The sequence below is a fragment of the Geospiza fortis genome, unplaced genomic scaffold (genome assembly GCF_000277835.1).
Source record: "Geospiza fortis unplaced genomic scaffold, GeoFor_1.0 scaffold157, whole genome shotgun sequence".
NCBI classification, from domain to species: Eukaryota; Metazoa; Chordata; class Aves; order Passeriformes; family Thraupidae; genus Geospiza; species Geospiza fortis.
In genome coordinates this window covers 1,718,061-1,724,390 of record NW_005054314.1, presented here as the reverse complement: position 1 = coordinate 1,724,390, position 6,330 = coordinate 1,718,061, and the positions used below count along the sequence as shown (strand labels likewise).

General features: G+C 39.6%; 1 protein-coding gene across 1 annotated transcript in view; it reads right to left on the bottom strand.

The window, feature by feature from the left end:
- Window positions 1–4,536, bottom strand: part of GRIA3 (glutamate ionotropic receptor AMPA type subunit 3) — a 348,477-nt gene extending 343,941 nt beyond the window's left edge. Inside the window, exon 1 of the mRNA XM_031056066.1 lies at window positions 4,425–4,536. The gene's annotated coding sequence lies outside the window, so the exon portion shown is untranslated. The remainder of the gene's footprint in view (window positions 1–4,424) is intronic.
- Between the last annotated feature and the right edge of the window lie 1,794 nt (window positions 4,537–6,330).

Here is a 6,330-nt window from a genome sequence, read left to right as displayed (position 1 = left end):
TGGTTTTTCTGCACATTTCAATGATGTGAATTTTCCCTTCATGATGGTTCCTTCAGTTCTCATTCAGAATAAGTAGCATCTGGTGTGGTACTTACTGGGGAACTGATGTCCTTTTTTAATGAGTACCAGAAGATACAGATACACAAAGCATGAGGAAATAATGATTAACTTTCTGTTGCCCATGGTATCCCAGAGCTTAGCTGTATTTCATTTAATGATTATACACTCAAGTAAGAGAACATGGTATTGTTTATGTAAGGACTTTGCCTCCTCTTAAACACGAGATGAGACACTTGATGTTATATCCCAAGGTAAAACAAGAGGCAGAGAACTGATTAATCACTGTAAAGGAAATATCCTTCTTGGGGAAAAAAAAAATGTTCCATGGCTCACTGTCACTTGCCATGCCTAGCCAGGAAAAGCTGGCAGGAATAAAACACCTATTAAATGAGCCAGATCAGCCTGAGCAAGCACTGAAGACACACAACAAACATCATGGCTTTTCAGACTGGGCAGAGGCAGCAGAGATGCTGCTGGCCCTTGTGAAACTCTGGTCTGGTGAGAAGAGCATAAACTTCTCAGGAGAAATACCCCAGCCTCAGACTCTGTTCACACTTCACACTTGGGCAGCAGGGGCTGCTTTCCCAGCCCAGCAGCTCCACACCCAGCTCACACTCAGAGCTCACTGCACCAATGAGGCCACACCACTCACTGGATACTATCAGAGGTATCTAAAGAGAGTACCCACCAGAACAAACATACTCATAGTTTCAGTGTCATTCAACAAGGCTTGAGATCTCAGCCCCCCCAGGAGTTCTCTCTTAATGATTTCCAAAACATCAGTCTCCAAAAGTCTTTGTTTTTTCTTGTAGAGAGCAAAGAATGTCTTTATGTCTTGACCAAGAGCAGAAAAGGTCTGCAGGAACGAACAAATGAGCCCTGGCACCTCACCACTTCGAAGTGGGACTGTTCCTTACTGCACACCAGCAGCAGAGGATTAGCATCAACATGAACAGCCAACACTTTGACTAGAAGTGACTGTGCCAACCTAACAGTACTGAAATTAAACCATTTACCAGCAGCTAAGCTAACTCAGATATCTTTATGTCACATTCCTGTTGCTGCAGAGCAAAGGAAAGCATCCAGAAATGTGAGAACAAATGACACCAAAGCTGTACCTGCTCATACTGTATTGTTTTATCTCAGCCTCCTGGAATTTCACCCAGCTCTAAAGAAAGAAAAACTCAAAAATCATGGCTCATTGAATCAGCTACAGAGGAAGGAGAACGAATGGACCCTTGCCCACTCAATCCTGACTATTTGCAGAGGAAATTGTGCTGAAATAAGGGTTTATCAGATACCTCCAGCTGGGGAAGACTCTGCTGCACGGATCCACTGAAACAGGCACCCAGTGGCATGTAGCTGATGCAGAAAATCCTTTCCCTGACTCTGCCAACAGCATCTACTCTCTTTCGCCTTGGGTTTCTAGACTCACTCTAATCTCTCTTGTCTCAAGCTGGTTTGGCCTGTCCACTGGCAGCCTCCTGGGAAGCAGCTGAGTGTGGGGACAAGTCCTGGAGCTCCTCCTTGAGTCCACACTACTTAGACTCTAGGCTCTGGGCTGTGGTGCATTGTCCCACAGTGGCTCTACCTTCAGCATCTTCTTTTACAATCTTCTGTGGTCAGCACAGATTATGCTCTTCTGAGTGACTCCTGTTCCATCCACCTCCTCTATAGCTGACACCTGGTTAGTCTCTAGAGTGTTAGCTGTCATATGTACAGCTCAGGCTTTTGTGTAGCTGCTTCCTTTCTCGTCCATAAATTTATTTTTTCATTGTTGTAATTTTGTTAATTTTTCCTACAAACTTTCACGTACAATTTAATTTAGGCTTTAAGTCAATGAAATGTTCAGTTTATGAAAAGTCATTTTTGGTTACATATAACTTCTGTTTACCAGAAAAATTTAAACTACTTGCTGATTGAATTCTTCTGTGCCAAGACTGTGCTTAATAAACCATTTCACCCCTGCCTATCCTACTGGTTTAATATTTGACATCAGCCCAAATGTCAGCTCTCCAGTCTGTGTCAATGCAGTTCACCTCCTCAGCTAACGCTTTCCTACCTGCTTGTATGACCTGTGTTGAGCATAATTACATAATGGCTAAGAAGCAGCAAAGCACAAGTGGCTTGAATGTCACAATCCCTAAAAAATCAGTTTTGTAAAAGCTTTAAAAATGTCCGTTGGTTAGTCAAGCATAAAATTTAAAAAATAAGGGCTTTGAGTAATTTATTGCTTTACAAAAGAATCTCTGCCTTTAAAGAGAGCTTCGCTCACACACGTCCTCTCTGAGGAACCTGAGCTCTTCTGGGCAAGAGCAGCATTACACTTTGTTCAGAATGCTTAATTTTGTTTTCATTAATAAATACATGTGAATAAGAAAAATATAGTTGCAGAAGTGCACTTAATTTGAATGTGCCATTTGTTCCATCTAGCACCTTGACATTAATGCTAAAACAATTCTTTTTCTTCATTAAAATAATTTTTCAAAGAAAGCCTGTCACAAACAGAGTACATCTTCACTCTAACTTGAACTGGAAAGAATAAAATTGTATGGACAGAAGCAAAGCAAGTGACAGTTTTTTACTGCTGTGGCTTTCAGCACAAGCCTCAGTCCACATCTTTCATTGGAACAAAAGAGGGATATTTTCTGTTCACCTGAATTCGTTTCATTGCAACATGCAGCAGAAAACTACTAAGTTTTATGACACATGTGAAAAACAGAGAGATAATTGATGAAAATAGTCTGTTTAATAAGTATTCTGCTGCCAAATGATGTGACTAATGCAGTGCTAGGAAAAGAAAACCTCACAACCTGGCACACTGAGAACATTCAGTTCACACAAGGCCTAGAAAATCTTTTGAAGTTATCTGTTCTATACTCCAAAATTTGCTTTATTTTTTGAGGTGCCCTGCTAGAAAGAAAGATTAATCATTTGTACCATCATATTACAGCAGCACAAAGACAGCACAACAGTGGACATGCTGAGGAGACCGTGACAATTTTCCTTTGCTACAGTTGGCCTGATTGAAAATCAAGCGGATCTAAAGTAAAGCAAAGTACAAGCAGAAAGGGGAGCCCTTCTCCAAGTCATTAAAGCACAATTTCTTCAAACTTAGAAATATACCATTTTAGAATTAAAAAAAAAAATGGTTTTTGTCATTAGGAAAGTCTATCTCCAGCCTGAAGCAGAAAGCCTATCTTTAAAACAGAAATGTCCTATTTCACACTGGGAAAAAAGTTGTTGTTTACTTTCAAAAAACCCTAGAGGAATGTGTGATTCATTGGTTGTTTACTTTAGAAAAATTTAAGCCACCAGAGATTCATCTATTGCTAATTCAAAAGTTGGTACAATTAATGCAAACACTTGTTCCACAGTAGTATAGATTAATGGGAAGGGGAGAGAGAGGGGAAGTCAAAGGATTGTGAAGAAGCAAATATTCTCTGATAATCTGACACTTAACTGTCCTTATTTTTGAAGTGCATTTTCATAACATTTGAAAGCCAACAGAAATCACCACTGTGTGTAGGCTGAGGCAGAGGGATATGATTTGGGAAATTTTTTAAGGCAAGAGAATTTTTTTTTTACTTAGAAATAGGAGTTTTATATGTGCACAACAGATTTTTGAATTGCCTGATAAATCATACCATTCCACTAAATAGGGAAATAATCACACCTTTTCCAGTCTCTGCAAAGGGTAGGTTTCACCACTGAGTTCTAAGGACCAGGCTTTCCTGTTCATAGGGGTTTTAGAACCTTATCACTACATCATTTTGACTCAAGACATCAACTTGTGAAGATTCAGAGTCACCACAACAACTCATCCACAACTCTGCTGCTCTACAGCTGCTGTGGATTAACTGGATCTTTTTTGCTGCACAGAAATAAATGCCAACTGACAAAGAAATTCTGGTTTTGTTGCTGGCTGTGTTGCCATTCAGGGGAGAAACAATGAGGAAGCTGAGATTTCTTTAGCTCAGATCTCCTCCCTGGGCCAGGGAATGACCAACCTAAGCAGCCATTTATAATTTTTCAAGAAATCTTTATAAGCTTTTATGAGGAGCTGCAAGTCTTTACAAAGACTTTATGAAGACCAACCAAGTTGAAAATAAACATGCCATACCAAAAGTATTAATCGAGGCAACAGGGAGCAAGAAGAAAAACTTTACAAAAAAGATACAGGAGTCAGAGAAGAATCTGAAATAAATTTGGAAGTATAGCTGGCAGTGTTAGATAGCGAGAAGATTTTTCTCCAAGTATAGAAGTGGACTCAGCCAAGGATGAAGAAAGATCATTTCAGAAAGGAATGAGAAATACAGCCACAAAGGATGGTAAAGCAATCCAAGCATTAAATGAATACTTACATGTTTACAACAAAGATGCCTAAAAGTCTGTCAGATGACACTGGCTATATATCTGCTATCATGGAAGAATTCAGAAGCAGTTAAGGAAAAGCATTAAGCTAACTGGAGCAGTGGAAATGAAGGACAAGACCACTGGAGAGCCTCAGCTGCATGACAGCCCAAGCAGGCTCAGATTGAATTTGCCAGGCTCATCAGTGCACAGCCGACAGACTCAGCCTGGTGACTGCAAAGCAGCCCTTGGAGACAGTGCCCAGCAGTGGCACCACTCTGCCCACTGCAGTTGAGGAAGGAGAAGCCTGACCCTCACAGAAACTGATGAGAAAGTGATATCAATGATCCTCCTTAAAAAATTAAAATTAAATTAAATTAAATGAGCTCCCCACAGCTTCAGTTGGTTTGTTCATGCGTACAAACACCCAGGTGGGCAAGACTCATGTTGATCTGAAAAGTACAATTTTAAAAGGGAAAATTCCACACAATTCAGCCTCTTAGCAGTTGCAGGGTGTTTCATGTGTGTTCATGCAGACAATGATGCTCCTTAAGAGCTTTAACTTTACAGTAAGTCTGTTATTGCCTCCACACTAATGACTCAAACAACATGATTACAGTATGGAAAACAAGAAAAAATGTTTAATAAAAAACAACAAAACTGGTTCTCAGCTCCAACAGGCCTTAAAGCTCAGAAGGAAGACTGAGCTAATATGTAGTGAATCATTTACTTAATGAGTGTAGCCTCCTCCTGTTTGTGAACTGTCCAACAACTCCTGGCAGTTTTCACATGCACTCCTTATTCAGAGTTATTTGCAAAACATCTCTTTCAAATAATTCTGATATTCCAGATTTCTCACAAGTACTGCTTTGTGACTAAACAAGATTAAAATAAATAAATAGGCCTGTCTGGTTTGCCTAGTGTTGCTCACACAGCCCACTTTTCACTTTCCAGATTGGACACCATTTAGTACTGGGCAGGTCTGTGTCCACTGGCTGAAAGTTCAGTTTTCATGCATTTCTCTAAATGAAAATACAGATTTAAAATCTGTATTTTCCTGCACACATCCTATATAAAATTAGGTCAGCTGGTTAGAGGAAAGTTTTAAGTTTGATCCCTGTATGTGCCATTCATTTAAGAATTAGACTCGACGATCCTTCTGAGTCCCTTCCAACCGTGACTATTCTATGGTTCTAGAGCTGAAAATCATTTAACAAGTGTCTAAATGACAAAGAAAAAGTATACAAAGGGTTTTTTTAAAAAACACTGAGACTATGATTTTACCTGCTTTCACATTTTAAATTACTGTCTTGGACTGTACAGTTTCTCATGGCATAGCATCCTGAAGGCTGACTACTGAATGTGTAGGTGCTTAATTATTTTTCCCCGCCCAAGCAGAGCATCACCCCTGAAGCCACAGGATTGTTACTGGGAATGCAGGCACCTCACCTGTGGTTACTGCCATGTTAAAATTTAATGTATTGATAACTTTATAGACTTCTTTTGTATACAATAAATGATATTTATATGAACAGTAAGTATCAGAGCAAAGACAAGAATCTATGAAATACACCTTCAGATGAAGGCCTGCAAATATTTCAATGTAATATATAAAGTAGAACTATGTGGAGGCTAAAAGCCCACCAGAAGCCAGAATCTGATGGTGTGGACCCTTGATCCCCCTTGAGATGAGGCCTTCATAAGTCATACTGACAGCTGACCCCATCAACCTAACTTTGGAAAGCAAACCTGTTGAACAGGTATCTCTCCTTTCCCTTTACACGTGTTAAAAGAATGAGATGGAGAAAAAAGACTTATTAAACCATGAAGGATTCAGCCTGAATCATCCCCATGTGTTTCACAAAATTATTCCTGAAAAGATCTTAGTCTTTGTAGAGAAGAATAAAGGTGTTTCAT